The 18,528-nt window shown below is 42.7% G+C and overlaps 1 protein-coding gene and 1 long non-coding RNA gene across 2 annotated transcripts in view; both read right to left on the bottom strand.

Annotated features, from left to right (window-relative positions):
- Window positions 1-1,744, bottom strand: part of LOC146577962 (protein NLRC3-like) — a 40,522-nt gene extending 38,778 nt beyond the window's left edge. The window contains exon 1 of the mRNA XM_085268461.1: window positions 1,658-1,744. The gene's annotated coding sequence lies outside the window, so the exon portion shown is untranslated. The remainder of the gene's footprint in view (window positions 1-1,657) is intronic.
- A 7,830-nt stretch (window positions 1,745-9,574) lies between these two features.
- LOC146577961 (uncharacterized) lies at window positions 9,575-13,736 on the bottom strand. Its single transcript, XR_014891448.1, has 3 exons — window positions 13,377-13,736; window positions 12,194-12,898; window positions 9,575-10,384 (listed from the first exon to the last, which is right to left on the bottom strand). It is a non-coding gene; the product is annotated as an uncharacterized LOC146577961 (long non-coding RNA).
- Window positions 13,737-18,528: the final 4,792 nt, after the last annotated feature.

Genomic DNA, 18,528 nt, shown 5'->3' with positions numbered 1-18,528 from the left:
TTCGTTCCACTTCTCACGTGTACACCACTTTGTGTTGGTCTTTCACCTGGAATTCCAATAGAATTCAATTAGGTTAGTGGCTGTAATGTGACAAAATGTGGGAAAGTTCAAAGGGGCCGAAAACTTTTGCAAGCCACTGTATATGCTTCATCAAAACGAAAGCTTCAAGCCATTCAAACATGTCATAAGTCATACTCTAAATAATACAGAGTAAGCGGTATGTGCTGAGGACAGAGTCAAAGATTGGTAAATAAAACTGAAAATCTTAACCCAAATGCAGACATCTTAAAGAAAAACACACCTCGATTAACAGAATGTCCAAACAAGGCAATAAAAAAAAGGCACAACAAACAGACAGCAGGCAGGAACACTCACAGGAAGAAGCCTAACAGTTTAACAAAGGTTAGTACCTAAGCAACAGCAAGTAACTCATACAAACATCAACTGAAAGTAAGTGAAACAATGGGGAAGGCAGAAAACAAGAAGATCAAAAACAAAAAAATGCATTAATATAATTCAAATCAGAACTATAAATAATTACACACAAATAACAATAATAATAATAATAATAGCAGCTTGATTCAAATGTAATTTACATTTACTATCAGGTAAAAATTACTAAAAACATTACCATCAAGATAAAGTGACACAGATCAAATTAAAACATCCCATCGTATCTTGTAATCCAATACCAACTACAGGGTGGGCCATTTATATGGATACACCGTAATAACATGGGAATGGTTGGTGATATTAAAGTCCTGTTTGTGGCACATTAGTATATGTGAGGGGACAAACTCCTCAAGGTGGGTGGTGACCATGGTGGCCATTTAGAAGTCGGCCATCTTGGATAAAACTTTTGTTTTTTCAATAGGAAGAGGGTCATGTGACACATCACACTTATTGGTAATGTCACAAGAAAAACAATGGTGTGCTTGGTTTCAACGTAACTTTACTCACATATACTAATGTGCCACAAACAGGACTTTAATATCACCAACCATTCCCATGTTATTACGGTGTATCCATATAAATGGCCCACCCTGTACTACTTATATTAAAGTAATGTGTATTATAAAGTGTTTTTGACTAACAACTGCAGCAATAGGTACAATAAATTAATATTAATGAAAGTAGGGTTAGAATCTGCTTTAACTGCATCATAAACATGTGGATCATCATGTAAACATATATGTTTTATACACATGACATCATCAGCCAAAGACCAGAGGTCACTGTGTGAGAGCAATAACAGGACATTTAATATCAGACATTCATGCTTCTGTGTAACTGACGCTGACCTTATGAAGCTCTGCTACAAACCTATGCAGAGAGATCCACACCTGTTACAACTTTACATGTCCCAGCACTACTCTTTAATATTCACATAACCACTAGAGGTCAGTGTGAGCAGAGGGAGGAGCTCAGCTAGATGAGCATAAGTAAAGACAAGTTTAATATTCTCCTTGTCTCTCACAAAGTGAAGGAAAAATGAAAACTGTTAGAACCTGTTTGATGCCTGACAGCTGCAGTGGTTCTGATAAAGCGTGAGCAGTCTGAGATATCAGTGAGCAGTAACAAGGAGAAAATGTTTGCTGCCTGTTGAACAGAAACACTTTCCACGACAAATGAAAGCTGAATGATCAGAGAGACTTACAGCAGTGACGCTGAGTCCTGGTTCTCCTCACAGATCCAAGAGTTCACAGAGTGGAGCTGAAGACTTCACTTCACCTGAGCTGGATCACCTCACCTGCAAACACTGACACAATAAGTCTCAGAACGTCCTGTCGAGCACAGCAGGCTCCACCTCTAAAACCAGAATGTTGAGTTCTTTCAACAAACTGGTTTGATCTGTTTTCCTGCAGTGTGAAACTCACACAGTTAACTGGTTTAAAAACACTGACAGACAGAGGGAGAAAAGCCTGGATGGTCACAGGGGTCATGGAGAGGTCCATCAGTACTGCAGAGAGCATTTCCCATCATGCAGCTGGATCTGTTGATCTGTACACTCAGAACCTTAAAACCTCCCAGTCTTCTTCTCTTAAAGTTCTTCCAGAGTCCTGTGAATCATATCTTCACTGTTTTCTCCATATATATACACACTGTAGCTGCATGAAAGCACCTTTTGACTAGTTCTTTCTGTATTCAAAAGGACTTGCCATTTTTAATAAAACCAAATGTGTCTGAATGATGCAATAATCTCTCTTTGCAGCCATTCAGACACACCTATCTGGTCTGAATGTCATTCTGATGTCCTTAACCTGTAGAATGATGTAGACAAGATGGCAGCAGCATGTCTCCTTGATGAATTTCTGCTTTGAATTTTTGGGGTATTTTTTGTTTTTTACTATTTTAAATGGATTTCAGTTTTTTCCAAGATGCTTTTTTAAGAGTATTTTAAAGCATTCTCTAAATTCTTGGAAAGTGGTCTATTTATTGGGACCTCTGCTTCTACCAGAAGTTGTCTGCACCACACCAGGGCCTGTGCTGCTAGCATAAACCAACTGAACCTCAGCAGCGCCTGTGCTGTTTGCTGAAGCCATCTCACTGCACCGGGGCCTTTGCTGCCAGATGAACCAACTTTATCTGTGTTGCTAGTGGAAGACATCAGCACCACACCAAGGCCTGTGCTGCTAGAAAAAGCTCAGGTGCATTACATCGGGCGCCGTGCTGTTGATTGAAGCCCTCTACACCTCATTGGCCACTGTGCTAGCAGAAGCCCTCTGCTAGCAAGCCACCAGGACCTGAGCTTCTGGCTGGAGCCTTACATGCCATCCTAGGTTTGTGCAGCCTATTTAATTCAGCATCAACAATCATTGTGTCTTTTGGACAATGGCTTTCTTAATTACTTTACTTATTGGATCTGGGGGACTTTGGGATACTCAATTTTTCTAAGATGAGCACATTTAACAGTGTCCCCATTCTGCGAGACATGGTCCCCAGAGCTACATGCGTCACTGCTGCTGTGCATCCTATACAATTTTCAATGTATTTGGAACAGGACATGAATTTATCATTTGACCTACACAAAGATTTACCTCACCTCACGGTACGGTTTGGTGACGTCACCGTGAAATCCAGCGTCATGACTTTAACATTGAACAAATCCAGTCCGCACAGGCTCAGGGACAGACTTCATCCTTTTACTTTAACCCTGAAACATGAAGCTGTCGCTCATAATGAGACAGGAGCTCAGCTTTCAGCGTCACAGCTGGAACAACATCAGCTGACATGAAAGAAACACCGTGCCCACCGTGCCTGGTCCGGCACAGTGGGCACGGTGTTTCTTTGAGAGTAAGAAATTAAGGCTACGTCCACACGTCCACACGTCCACACGTACACGGGTATTTTTGAAAAAGGAGATTTTCTGTTTTCGTTCTTTTTTTTTTGTCCCGTTTGGATCTTTACCATCAGAATTGTTGTCTTAAGGCCAAGAAAGATGCCAAGCGGATTTATTTTACCAAGTGGATCATCATGGCCTTGCCATATTGGTCCATTTGATTGACCTTTATTATAATTATGAATTTATTTTATTTTCAGTTGCAAACGGGACAGACATGACTGTGGGATAGGACAGGGGGAAAGAATGAAAGAAAGAGAGGGAGAGAAAGAAAGAAAACCAAAGGGGAGAAGAGACGGTGAGAAGGGGGGGAAGAGAGAAAAAAAACAAACAACAAAAAAAACAAAACTCCTGGGTCACCTGTATGGAGAAAAAAAAACAGAGGAGACAGCAAACAACAAAGAGCAACATAATAATTAGGGCTGAACGATATATCGCATTTGCGATAATATCGCGACATGATCAAGTGCAATTTTCTAACCGCAAAGGCTGCGATTATACTGCGATTATATTATACAATTCATGGGCTGCATCCTCCTGAGGCCGCATTTGTAGCGCGATTTCGTCACAGCGACGCGCCGAAGGCTGTCCAAATTACTACCATATCCCAGAATTCATAGCGCGGCCCAGCCAAACTCCAGTTTCCAGCAATGGCGGCCGCTACTAAGTTTTAAAATTACTCATACTAATCTTTCTGGGTCACAAAATAAACTTTTAACATATTTTCAGGCGAGAAAGTAGTTGTGTAAACATCAAATATCTGCTCGGTTTATCAAGATATCCCATATTTGCAAAAGTGCTTCGACGTTTTCAGAGGCGTCTGCTACCCACCAGCTCGACAGCTAGCCGGGAGCTCGAGGGTTACTGATGCGGCCGAGAACGGCACAAGTCCCGGCACATCATTTTCAGATCACCGCGGAGTTTCGCTGCTCGGGTTAAACGTAATATATAAGTCACTTAGACAACCTAAAAATGTTATTGTTGGGCTTTTTTCAGTGTTTTGTTTGTTCGTGAGTAAATCGGTTTGGCTGAGATGAAAGTTATTAGATTAGATAAAATAAAACTTTATTAATCCCCCGGGTGGGTTCCTCCTTGGTTTTCACACAGCTGACTAAACGTCAAACAGAAAACTTATTAAACAGAAGTATGAGACAGTCGAGAATTTACACCAGTGTCTGGTTATATTTTAGATAGCAAGAAGCAGACGGCCGAGTTTATTAAACTCCACCGAGACAGCGGTGACGCTAATCAGAACTAGACCGTCCAATTTCACGCCTTTAAACTTTAAAGGCGTGTTTGTGTGTGTGTTTATACAATTGCTATTATGTTTGCACTTTATGTGTAATGTTACTGACTGCAGAGATCAGTAAGATGTGTGTATTTTTTATTTATTAGTTTTATTTATTTAATATTATTTTGTAATTGAATGACTGTCTAGTAGTTCACAGATGTCAAAAAACTGAGTGTGGTAAAGCCACTGATTTTGTTTATGTATATTTCTGCAATCTGCACATTGTACTGACTTTCATTTTAATGTTTACACCAGGGTTCCTTGTCAGCACTTTATGCTCAGATGTTTGTAAGCTAAAAATAAACTATTGTGTATGTTCAAATATACTGTTGTGATTGAAGAAGTTAAATAAAAATGTCAGTCATCAATTCATGCATCACCTCATGTCATCATAACAGAGGTCTGTCTTCCAGGAAAGAACAGTTTAAAATTAATGTAATATAGTATTGGCCATACTATATGATGTATTGCTTGTCTTTGTTTAATAATACAGAAGACAAAGACCTTAAAAAATAATCGCATATCGCATCGCAATCGCAATATTGGGGCAAAAAATCGCAATTAGATTATTTTCCATAATCGTTCAGCCCTAATAATAATAGAAAAAAAAAGCCCCATCACAATAAACTAGCTAGCCATAGATATCAATAGTTACTAAATAATAAACGATATTGTGCAGCACGCAAGATAGACAGCGCACAGTGTGCTTTGAGGCAGCAGCCAAGAAAGCTGTAGTCCGCGTCTGTGAATACCCATGTGTACACCTGTGTGCATACCTGTGTGGATCAGCATGCTTGCATTCCAAAGGTTTCTCCATGTAACGATCTGCTAGGGAGTGTGGGGGGGCCACAGCCCCGTCCACCAGGGTATGAAGCAGGTATGGAGGAGATCAAAACTCCAGACATCCAGAGGCCCCCAGAACACAAGAGACCAAGGAAGACCCACAGAGGGGCTTCACTCCACATCAGCCGCTTTGCTAAAACACCGGAGTCGCCACATAAGGACGCTGTCATCAACCACGTTGATTGGCTGCGTATATACGAATCGCATCATTGGCTGGACTGTGGGATGAGGTGGCATCGTTCTAAACACATACGAGAGCAGCCAGTCACTGACTCACACTGCAAAACTGAATTGTTGAAGTTTTAATTTTAATTTCAATTCAGGTTCTATATATATATATATATATTTGTGCGCAGAGACGTGCCAGCAGCGCGCGATTGCGCACATGCACAGCGTAGAGGGAATGTTGGTCGTAAGACTGTCATTCATTTCCTTCAAGTTCACAAAGGTTTTCAAGGTGTTACAGTAATAACAGTTGCTTAAATTCAATTAGCATTGCATTTGCATAGGTAGTAATGTATGATTGCATTTAGTTAGCAATAAAAGATTTTAAGGAATAGCTTAAAGTACGTAATGACTTTTGTGATCAACTTTATATTCTGTATGTTCTCATAAAAGGTGATACATGTCATTTTTAAGCCTACGTATATTTTATCTGTGACACATTTTAAGTATTTCTTGTAAGGTGGTTCCAAAATGCCCATTTTATTTATGCGCTATGACTAAAATTTATTTCTTTGAATTTGATAAAAGGAGCTCAACAAATGACTGTCATGCTTTTGTCGCCTATTAATTAAGCATTTGTCAGTCTCATCCCCTGACAATCCTAAAATTCAATGCATTACTAAAATCTTCAGTTTACCTGGAACACAGTTGATACTTGAGTAGATACTATTCTACCTTAAAAACATAAAAAATGTTCTTCAAAGGTAATTGATCCAGGTAAAAATTATATCATATATTTAAATAAAGAAAATCAATTTCTATAAACATTAGTGTATATATACAAAAAGAAAATGAAGTTCAGAAATTTCCTAGAAACAGTGTTAGCTTAGAGATTACATTGTCCCAGATGTTTAAAACTAACCTAAGTGACTGTTAATGAGTGTGACATCACAGCTGTATTGACAGTCTTTGGGTAATGACAGCATATCCAGACAAAGCCACCCAGGGTTGTTTGGCAAAAGTGATGCAGCAGAGGAAAGATTACTTAATATGACTAGTTCAAATTAAGTGGTGACATGTGTGGTACCGTAAATGGTATTAATACAACTGTCAATACAGTACAGCTGTTACAACTACTAATGTACTACCTTTAGTCTTTAAATGCTTGTGTGAGTGGAAAAATTTAACCATTTTCTTTCTTTCTTTCTTTTATCTTTTTAGCTTACCAGACAAATGCTTGGATGTCCATCTATATCAAGTACTGACATCAGTGAGGAAGAATATGGTCCTCAAACTGCTGAAGAAAGTGACAGTTCTGCAGAAAGTCTCATACAACACAAAAGAAAGAAGAAAAAAGCACGGAAAACTACTTCAGGTAACTCTCAGGAAGATGTCCGACAACTGAAGAGAAGGTGTACCCGAACTCAATGCAATTCCTCAAATTCAAATGCTAAAGAATCCTCTTCACTTGATGCACAAGACACAAACACATCTGCGTCACCTGCTGCGTCATCTGCTGCTTAGGGGTATAACATGGCATAAAATAATATTATAATTTAACAGAGGTAATGTCAGAGGTGAAGCTTTTATCACCTCCTTTAAAAAATGTAAGTAGTTAAAAAAATTTGTTTACTTTAGATATCCAAAGAACTTTAATATCTCTGGTCCCTTGTAATGAGATGTATAGCAGAATTATGTCACTGAACCGCTGGCTGACCAGGAATTGAAGGAAGCTGGGATTTCAGTTTGTGGATAACTGGGCTTTTTTCTGGGGCCGCCCTGACCTGCTGAAAGCGGACGGTCTGCATCCTACTGGAAAAGCTGACGCTATTTTATCCAGTAACATAGACAGCGGCTTAAAGCAGGTTTGACATTAGGCATTTAGCATTCGGCAGGTCACAGGTGATTAGAGAGACTGCTAGGTTTATTGGTAGTGCACTGCTGGAGTCTATTAGCTTAGCTAACATGTCCTGTCAGGGAAATCTTCAAAGTATAGTAAGACTGCAAGAGTAACCAGACCTATAACACTGAGATTGTCTGCCACACAAACTGTGTCCTGTGTAGCCTGGAAAGTTTAAGGCCATAGTTTATTACAACTTGAGTTGTAATGAACTTCATTAGCACTTCAAAAGAGCAGTGAGCGAGATCAGTGTATCTGAAAATACAGTTGTGGTGTTTGTGCAGCAGCCTCTCTTGTGTTCTTTTTGGCTAAAGGCAGAGCTCAGCTCCCCCACACAGTACTCTTTCTGTTGAATGCATTATAGATTAAAATATACACCTCAACCAACAGTCAGTACTTTTAATTGATAAAAGACATGTATATATAAATAAATGCATAATGGTAATAATACATACATAAATACTAATGTTTGACAATCAATCAATTAATTCTTTCATAGTTTGCAGCGATTTAACTGTAAACAATGCATTATGGGCTTTTCTTGTACTTATACTTGAGGAATACCAACAAGTACAAAGTATAGTCCAAATGTACCTATAGCTTTTGATATACTTGTCGACATACTCAAAGTATCACATCTGGTCATAAGGGGAGTCGTGTGATTACACACCAACTTGTTCTTCTTTTTGAATAACACGGTTACTGTCTACTTTATTCAGGGGCATCACAAACCACAAGAAGGAAGTGGACTGAAGCAGAAATAAAGGCTGTGGAGAAGACTCTAATGGAGTACATCAGCTCTGGAAAGGTTCCTGGGAAGGCAGAGTGTCTCAATTGTATTGAGACTTCACCATTAGCATTGAAAGAGAGACGTTGGGAGGGAGTTAAGTTTTACGTGAAAAACCGAATTGATGCTTTAAAGCGAGAGTCAGTGAAAAGAAGGTAAGAAGCTAATGTCAAACAAATGGAATATAAACAGCTTCAGTTACCGTTAAAGTTTTCTCATGTTTAGAGAAAAAAAAGATTGTTCATTTCAACCAGGCAATTGTTACAGTGCTGGGTCGGGGACCCAGTGTTCTTTGTTATTATTTACTTTGAAGTTCTGTGCCTCATGTGGATGTGTTTTGCTTTGCCCTCATCTTTGTGATTTGTATCAGCTGTGTTCCTCGTGTGTTCTGACGCTCCTTGGTATTCCCCTGTGTATTTATGTCGGCGTCTCCCTCAGTTCCGTGTCGCGTCGTACCCTCACCTTGCTGTGTTTCTGCCCGTGTTTCCTCAGTTTGTATTCTCAGGTTAAGTTAGTTTGTGTTCAGCAATAAAGCTGCTTTTTCAGCTCACTTTCGTCTCCGCGAGTCTGCATTTTGGGTCCACCATTTCCTGCCCGTCTACACACAGCCATGACAGCAATGATACATTAGTATTGAAAAGATTGTTTTCTTTGCTGTTCAGGTTAACTTTGAGCAGGGAGAGTTCTTTTTTTATACTGTATATATAAAAGATAAGTTGGGAAGCTAAGCTCTTCAGTTGAAACATTTTTTTTATTGAAAGCAGAGGCCAGTGCACAAATTGTCCAGTGAACAAATACAAGGGGTAATGACAAAATAACAAAAACAATATAAAACTCAATAAATGAAAATTGTAGCAGAAACCATTCTCTGAAATCCAACCAGCACTTGAAAGCTTTTTCATTATACCAGCTTTGATTACTCTGGGTTGTAAATTCCTATAAATACACCCTCTAACTGTAAACGTGCAACAGTGTCACCTGGTGGTGGTTTGTGAAAAGACATAAAAGCTGTGTCCCCACCAGGTAGAAAAACCTGACAAAAATTGGATTTTTTAAATTTAACAAATTGCGTTACCAAAATAGATGTTTGATCCCTAAAAAAATTAAGAGTTCAAATTATGCCTTAATAATACCTCTATTACATTTAGAAATGTGTCCCCACGCGTAATCTCCTACATGGAGGTCCCCACGTGACTGGAAAAACGTGTGTGTGTGTGTGTGTGTGTGTGTGTGTGTGTGTGTGTGTGTGTGTGTGTGTGTGTGTGTGTGGGGTCAGAGTGTGACCCCATAAAATCTTCCCTAAACCTGCTGGTCTCAAAGTCCAGCAGTTCATCAAACCAAAAGGCACTTAGACTAGAACTGACATAGCTACGTTAATCCTACCGTAAAACAATAAGAGCAGGTACGACCTCTCTCATGCTCCCAGGATGTGGGGTGAACACCCTGGAGTGTTACAGACCTCCTAGGATGAGACATTCCTTCAATATGCCACCAACTATATACTTCTACACACACATGATTACATGCAGCATTCTACCATATGCAAACTTATATCACTAAAAGATTATACTGACTACTAAGTACAATTTTCCATTGACAGAGAGCGTCACACTGAGCAGATCCAGCTGACCTCTGAGGATGTGTTACACAGCTTTGTGCTGATCTGAGGTCAGTCTGCAGACACAGCCAGGAGCTGAGCTCTGATTGGTCCTCTCTGACAGTGGGATGATGATGATGCTCAGTGTGAAGCTCACAGAGGGCCGCATGAACATGCATGATGCTGATCCACTAACATGCAGACACAGGTAAAAGTAAAACAGCGGGTGGATCATGTGATCAATGCAGAGTCTGCAGCAGACAGAAGAAGAAGAAACTGAGAGGACAACGCTCCATCGTTAGTTCATACATGAGAGACAGCTTCAGCTGTTACACTGAGCTTCCTGTTTCACATCCATGGAGAAGGACGAGCTGACGGCAGCCTCCTCTTCATCATCTCCAGCTTCATCACATCAGACTGGCTGACTGTTCAGTGGATGAGATTCTGCAACGTTCTTCTTTCTGTGGACAGACAGACACAGACTGAGCTCTGGACTCTGAGTCCAAACTGCACCTGCAGGTCCTCTGGTGTCCAGCAGAGGCAGCAGTGAGTCAGTTCCTATCTGGTCGTTAAGTCTGACGTCATGAGCTGCTTCAGCTTTCAAAGGAACACTGTGGCATCACTGCGAGTTACAAACTGTCTAAACTCTTTCTTTTCAAACTAAAGCATCACAAGGTCCACGTCTAGCTGTCTGTAATGGAGGCGGAGCAAACTGGATCCGCACTCCATGCCTAGTGAACGCTCACGACGCAGTTTGTCGGGGACGCCTATCTCGGCACAACACCTGGTTTGGCAGCACATAGCGAGGCTCCAGATGCTGCGAACTCCAGACGACCGACAGGTCTCGCACACAACAGCCGCTCCATCACGTGACGCACACTGCTCCGACATGCAAAGGTCACTATATTTAATGGATCCTGTTACGTTTTTTCCCCCAATATGTGATCCAGTGATTTAGGTCAGGATTGGACCGATACTGATACGTAGCACCGGCTCGGTCCCTCCCTACTTTATGTATATGTGTTTAGAGAAGCTAGTGTAAGGTTCAGCATGAAGAGGCCACCTGTAGCCACGGGAAGCCGGCGGTAAGGTGTGTCCATGGTGTGATGTGTGCGGCACAGTCATGCTGCAGTCTGTAGGACGTCCTGCTTTAAGTCAGCCGCCATCGTTGCAGTGCCCAGAAGAACACAGGGAGCTGCTTGAATCGTCCAGTTGCTCTAACACCATAATCACCACATGTTTTGAGCCTCATCATTTATACTGGCAGACTTAGATCATGTCACACAAACGCCAACGTAATCCTCACACACCTGCACAACTGTTTGCTGACTTCAGCTCAGCCTTCAGTACAGTTAATAAACTCAGCAACTTGGGACTCAGGAGATTGTTCTCCAGTCCACACCAGTAACACCATTATAAATGTGCTGATGACACCACCATCACAGGACTGATCAGGACAACAGCGATGATTCAGCATCTGAAGCGATGGTGTGACGACAACAACCTGCATCTGAACACAGCCGAGACCAAGGACATGATAATGCACTTCAGCAGAACAAAGGATCTGAGCACTCCACCCTCTACATTGATGGAGGAGGTAGAAAGGGTGGAGAGCTTCAAGTTCCTCGGAGTCCACATCTCGGCCGACCTCACCTGGTCCACAAACATCTCCCACCAGGTAGGGAAAGCACAACAAAGGCTGCACTTCCTCAGGAAACGGCGTCAGGCCCAGTTACCCCAGAGCTCCACCATGAAGAGCCTTCTGACCTCCTGCTGCACACTCTGCTTCAACTGCTGCACCGTGGAGGACAAGAGGAAACTGCAGCGGGTGGTGAGGGCAGCAGAGCGGGCAATCGGCACCTCACTGACCCCCCTCAGAGACGCCGCCCCCCCCCCTTCCCTCTGATAAACGCTGCAGGGCCATCAGGACGAAGACAAACAGACTCAACAGAAGCTTTTACCCACAGGCCGCCCACCCTGCAGCCTGATTGGAGGATAACTCTGCTGCCAACACTCATGGACATCACACCTCATTTATACATCATATCTGTATTTACACTATAATGCCACCAACATATACGCTGTGTTTGTTACAGTAGCACCCCCCCCCTACTCACTTACAGTAGCACCCCCCCTTACTCACTTACAGTAGCACCCCCCCCCCTTACTCACTTACAGAAGCACCCCCATTACTCACAGAGGCCGAATCAGTTATTCAGGCCAAAGTGTCATCAAACAGATGAATCACATGGGGCCAAACGTGGACTCACCCTTTAGACACACGAAATGAAGGCAAGCGCTTGGCCGCCTTGTTGCGTCCCCCGACTGCAGCTTTAAGGGTCGTCATCAGGGGCTCTGCAGAAGAGAAACACAGCAGTGAAGCTAACGAAGCCTCAGACTGAGGGTCATGTTGTCATGTGATGGTGGGTCAGAGGTCTCTCCCTGCTGGATGACAGTTACCCAGCATGCCTCTGGGCTCACACGTGTGTGCAGAAGCATGTTAAAGATGATCCCTGCAGTCAGCACTCTCACAGTAAAAGGTTTCAGTACGAAACTTCATGCAGGAGCTGACATCAGCAGCTGCTGCCAGCTCACTCTCTCACTGACCTTTGACCAGGAGCGGCAAAAGCTTGAGTTTCATGGTGTTCACAGCCTTGTCGTGGAGGATGCAGAGGTAAACTCCTCCATCTGCACAGACGGGGTTCCTCAGGGTCAGGCTGAGGTCAACTTCAGGCCGATTCAGCTGGTCGGTCTTCGTCTCCTTGGGAATGACTCCATCTCTGCGCGCTCTCTGTAATCTGTGTGCTGTTGGTCATGTTTGATCTGACCGTTCTCAAACACGCACACCTTCTTGTTTTCATGCGTCACAAAGATCCACTCCACTTTGACGACCTCACCCAGGCAGCATGTGTGTGTGTAGGGCAGCAGGACAGACGGCGCCCCCTCCATCACCTCCAGTGGTGTCAGCTGACCCACTGTGGACAGAGCACAGGGACAGACTGAACCACAGCACGGGCAACAGGTTTAACCAGCTGCTTCTCCACCCGTGACCATCACATGAACAGCCTGTTACCATGGCAACACCTCAGCTCACCATCATGTCATCAGTCATTAATTTCATATCATAATAGTAATAAACTGACGAATGATTTCAGTTTGTAATCTGATAACAATAAATAACTTATAATAATTTAACAATAACGCAGCTTTGGTTTTACTCTGACTGTGCTTTTATTTTGAAACATCAGGGGTTGTGTCCATGGAAACAGTAGCTCATGCATACTAACGCTGCTGTTGGTTGGACCTGGCTACCGCATCACCTCCACCTCACCACCTAACAGCCAATCAGCTACTGGTTGATGATGTCATTCAGGCTGATTGGACGTACAGGAGCCGACAGGTGCGTGTGGAGGTCAAAGGTCACAGACTAGTTGCAGTCACACACAGCCTCACCTGTCATGAGCTTCTCTCTTTGTGTCACGCGATACAGGAGGAAAACAACGACAGCACCGAGGAGAAGCACAGGAACCAGGACAGCGGGGAGGACTTTGGGCCAGACAGGACGTTCTGTAAGGAACACAAAGAAGCAGAACATCATCCTGTACGACCTCTGACCTCTGACCATGTTCTCCTATTTGACCTTCTAGCTGAGCGCTGCTGAACCACACAGACCTGTTTAACCAGTCAGTGACCAGCGTCTGTGCTGCTGATGGTTGAAGCAGCACAGACGTCCTCTGTCTGTGACTCCATCCTTTCTGGACCTGACCTTTGACCTCATCAGGGTCAGATCCACAGCTGGAGTGAGGGTCTGAAGCTCTGTGACTAATGAGGTCACAGAGACTGTTCATCAGCATCCGCCTGTAACACAAGGTGGATGCTGATGTCAGCGATGACATACTCGTTAAGGTTTCCATGGAAACACAAACCTGCGTAAGCCTCTTCTGTGTAACTGAACGTGTTCACATACGTGAAATATTTCATGTTGCTGAACTTTCTCTTTCTGAATGCGTGTGATATGATTCAGTGTGACCTTTGACCTGAACCTGCAGCACTGACCTTTGACCTTCAGCTGGACTTCAGTCCTCTGCTGGTCCGCTCCATGTTTGCAGGTGACACAGGCGTAGGTCCCAGTGTCGGTGAACGTGGGCTTCCTCAGAGTGAGGCTGAGGTCTCTGGTCTGCAGGGTGTCGGCGGACATTGATGTTCGGTTGGAGTAACGCTCGTTTTGTTTGATGAGGTCTCCGGTCTGCAGGGCGTCGGCGGACATTGATGTTCGGTTGGAGTAACGCTTGTTTTGGTTGATAAGATCATCTTTTCCCTCCACGATGGCGTGAACGATCGGAGAAGACAGATCTTCGCGTTTCCACACAATCGCATGATCCTTAGGAACAACCATGTTACAGGGCAGCAGGACAGACTCCTCCCCCTCAAACACCTCCACCCCTGATGCATGCTGGGACACTGAGGACACAAACACAAGTTTAATCAGTGTGGTTTCCATGGTAACCTGACAGCGTGAGCAGGTGAACAGTTACCTGCAGCTGAGCGTGGGGCTGAGAGGAGGAGATGTCAGGAGTTTATCAGAGAGACTGAGTGCGTGAACACGTCTGAGCCACAAACACGACATGTTTGATAAAGACTTCCTGTGTGTGTGCGGGACAAACCGTGTGCACTGATGGGAATCTGTTTGTGTCTCTGTGTAGACGCAGTTAGTAAACTGTGCACCCACATCTGTTACACCTGCAGAACATCTGCAGGTGTAACAGATTTTATTTTTTAAAATAAGCTTAAAATGTTATTCTACAAAATGTGCAGCAATTCAATGTGTTTATTCTTTTTTATCTGGTAGTCTGTGGGAGCCAGGAAGAGTTTCTGCGCTGCAGCGTCTTCTGCTCATGTGAGAGGATTTCCTCTGAGGCAGGAGAAATGATCTCCAAGAACAGAAACTCCGCCGTCGCACAGTGGAACAAATTCTTTTCTTAAATAAAAATGAAAAGGCTTACCTTAAAGGCGTCATGCTTTTACTTTACAAGTTTTAAAGTGTTTTCCTTTTCCGGTTCACGATCAGTTCGACCCCCAGGCCAAAAATGTGTAGAAGGAAGTTGGCCTAATATCACATTTATAAACATACCTGTCCAGCTGTCCAGTGATTAATTGCAGAAGTACCTCGCAGCAGAAGCATACTCCATAATGTGTTGTACATTATGTGTATATTATATGTGTTTTTTATCTATTGTATTTACCAACATCAAGAAGTCACAAGCAAAGAAAGACCACAGCACGGTGCACGTTTCAACAGCAACGTTTATCAATCAGATTTATTTATTAAACAAATAAACATAACAATTCGCACAACGGTGACGCGACATCAGGCAGGATTGTGACCTCCACTCTACAGAGTGGGAGGTCACAGTGAAGCAGATTCAAGCTGCGCTTCATATTGTTGGCCACCAGAGGTCACCAGAGAGGCCTGTGCTGAAACGCTTTGAGCAATGAACCGGTGTTCAGAACAAGCTTCAAAGCTTCAGAAAGCTTCATGTGGCCATCACTACAGCCAGCAGAGAGATAGGCGCAGGTTTAACAAAAACGCCTTTATTTGGGCTGCACAACAACACTACGATAAACTAACAAAGACGTAAACTGGGACAGCTAAACGCAACGGTGTGAAATACAAAGAAAGAAACAAATAATACAAAAAAATCTGAAACTAGGAACCGGCGGCACAAAAACACCTGGGATGACATGCAGGACGATAAACGGACAACCGGAGAAGGAAAAGAGGGAAACGCACTGAAAATACTCAAGAACAGGAACACAGCAACATGGCTGCGATTAATCACATGTGACAAGGCGGGCAAGAGAGCAAAGCTGAGGGCACTGACACAAAACACCGACTGTCAAAGTAAAACAGGAAATACAAGACAGACACAGACTTGACCCTGGAGCACGGAAACATGCGTGGAGGAGAAGTGAGGCGCGAGAGCAGAACAGAAAGCAGGAACACCAAGTGTAGGACGACAAAACCATAATACAGAGAACGAAACTGCAGCCAAACACACAAAACACTGGTAACAAACCCAGGACAACCTCCACTAATGTTGTGTTACAAATAATTTCTTCTTATGTGCACGTGGCCTTTCAGTCAGTCCATGAAAACAGAACTATGATGTCCAAAGCAAACAGCAAGAGAGTCTCCAAACAGGCCTTGAAATAAAATTGTGGAATCGTGTGAATATACAGCTCTGTGTGGAATGTGTCTGTGACTACTTTGATCCAGTTACATGATGAACATGTAGTTGCTGCTGTCTGCACCTCTGTTTGTGTCCTCGCTGGCAGGAGAGTGGATAATAATGACTTTAAGGCTAAAACATCTAAAACTGTCACAGTGGATTTTTAAACACACAAGATGAAATGTGTTCTTTCAGCAGACAAATCCACAGCATGCTAACATTTCACATAAAAGAACAAAGGCTCGTCACATAAAAAACTGACTGTAATGTCATAGCTCATTCAGGTGGTGTCTGAGGGGTCCAACACTTGGGTCATCTTCAGTGCTTCATGTGCTTTCGCTGGGTTTTGGGAAGGTAGGCAGACCCGTGTGGGAACACTTGTTTTCTAACGAAAACACCAGAAACCAAACAAACCCCTGTGGTGAAGGACACCTGTGTTCACATTTAGGACAGAGAACATGGTTTGAAAGAGGAGCGAAAGAAGCCATCTATGTGCACTGTGAAAGGCCCCGCCCTCCGTTCAAAGAGGGCGGGGCCTTTCACAGTGCACAGTGCACAAAACTTTAGGATTAACAATAGGCCTGCGGTTTATTAGGGCTGATAAAAAGACATGAACAAGGGGCAAAGGCAAAACGAATGCAAAACCAAGCATGAACCTAAACTGGGTTAAATTTTGACACACAAACAAACAACGTGGAGCAATCGCACACAGCGGGTGGGAAGGGCCAGCTTTACTTACACAGCCTCAGATTTTTACAGTTAGATGTAACAGATGTAACTTCCACTTTTGATTAAGATCTCTCCATCTGCATATTTCTTAGGCGTCTTTATTAAGCTCTTATTTATAAATGTCTACACAGTAATAGACACCGTGTGCTCCGTGACATTATAGTCTTCTACTGCTGCTTCCATCGGTTTGCATTTTAAACTCCCGGCCTTTCAGGTTGTTATGAACAGTTATATTTCTAACATTTTGTGATGTAAGTGAACCGCGCTGCTTTTTTATTGTCTGTGTGATGGAATGAGTTAAGACACGAGTTATTAAAACAATTCTAAATGACAGTGTGACGGCCATAGTACTTTATGAGGGTCAAATGTGTAAGGATAATGTTTCTCAATGTAAAACTGCAAACAGCTTTTGGATAGGACACAACATCTTATAAACAGTTACCTCAGAACCTGCTGATATTCAAGCTGAAGAAAATTAAAATGTTTTTTTTGTTGTTGCTCCACAGATTAAAGAAAAATATGTTCAACAATTCAACAAGACCTTCAACACATGTACATTCAGATTTTGGAACAGGCTCAACATTGCTGCTGTTCAGTAGCTTTTAGCCGCTCTCAGAAGTCTTTTTATGGCTTGAATATTTCCAGACTTACTGCATTTCAAACGGTCTGATTCTTATTCAGTGCTTTTCTCTCTCAGAGCGCTCTATACAACATGCCTCATTCATGCAAGCACTTCTAAACACAAGTGCAAACTAATCTACATTCACACACAGTCACACTCCGACGAACGCATCGGAGGCAATTTGGGGTCAGTATCTTGCCCAAGGACACTTGGCACGCAGACTGAGGAAGCCAAGGATCGAACCACCAACCTCCTGATGTGGCTGAGCTGATCTACCACCTGAGCCACAGCCACCCGTCCAGATGCTATAAACATCTGCTTTGTCTGTAACAGCAGCATCAAAGTGCAGAGCATTGTTTTTACTAAAATTCAACACTTTCAGATGAAAATCTGCCTGCTCCCCCCTCAGTGCCACATTTTTAGGATGATATTCTTGGATATTCTTTTCTTTAATATTTATGCTTTTGGACTGAGGGTATCTAATAGACACGCTGTCAATGAAATACCAGCTGTGAGGCCTCTGCCTTTGCTTTGAGCTGTTTGTATTTTGTCTCCTGAGTGTGTTTTTCAAAGGAGATCTTCATCAGTTTGATTTTGTTACCACAAACTTTGTGTAAAGTTCACAACTTAAAGAGATTTAAAAAGAAAAAGATGCAGACGGTGAAAGTCTGGTTTATTTCATGAACACAGTGAAACGTTTTACAGTCCACAGAGCAAAGTAGCATACATGATAAATAGATCCACATAACACGGACAGTGAGAAGTAAAACTGTCATCATACCAGATATTCTGCAAACTTAAAATAAACCCCTGAAATTAGAGTTTAGTGTTTCAAGTCTTCTATTAAAAAACACGAGTCGACACTCCTTTCTCCAGCAGCATTACTGAAGTGACACTTTGACGCTTCATATCGTTTGGCGTTATTTTTGTGCCGCTATTCTGAGCGCACACAAAAACAATTTGAGTGCATAAAAACATTTTTGCAGCTGCAAGTGTTGCATTTTGAGGAGAAATTCATTTTGAG

The sequence above is a fragment of the Mchenga conophoros genome, linkage group LG3 (assembly GCF_057382185.1).
Source record: "Mchenga conophoros isolate Kocher_MC1m ecotype Shallow Benthic linkage group LG3, M_conophoros_male_GT1.1, whole genome shotgun sequence".
Lineage (NCBI taxonomy): Eukaryota > Metazoa > Chordata > Actinopteri > Cichliformes > Cichlidae > Mchenga > Mchenga conophoros.
This window is presented reverse-complemented; position numbering and strand designations above follow the sequence as displayed.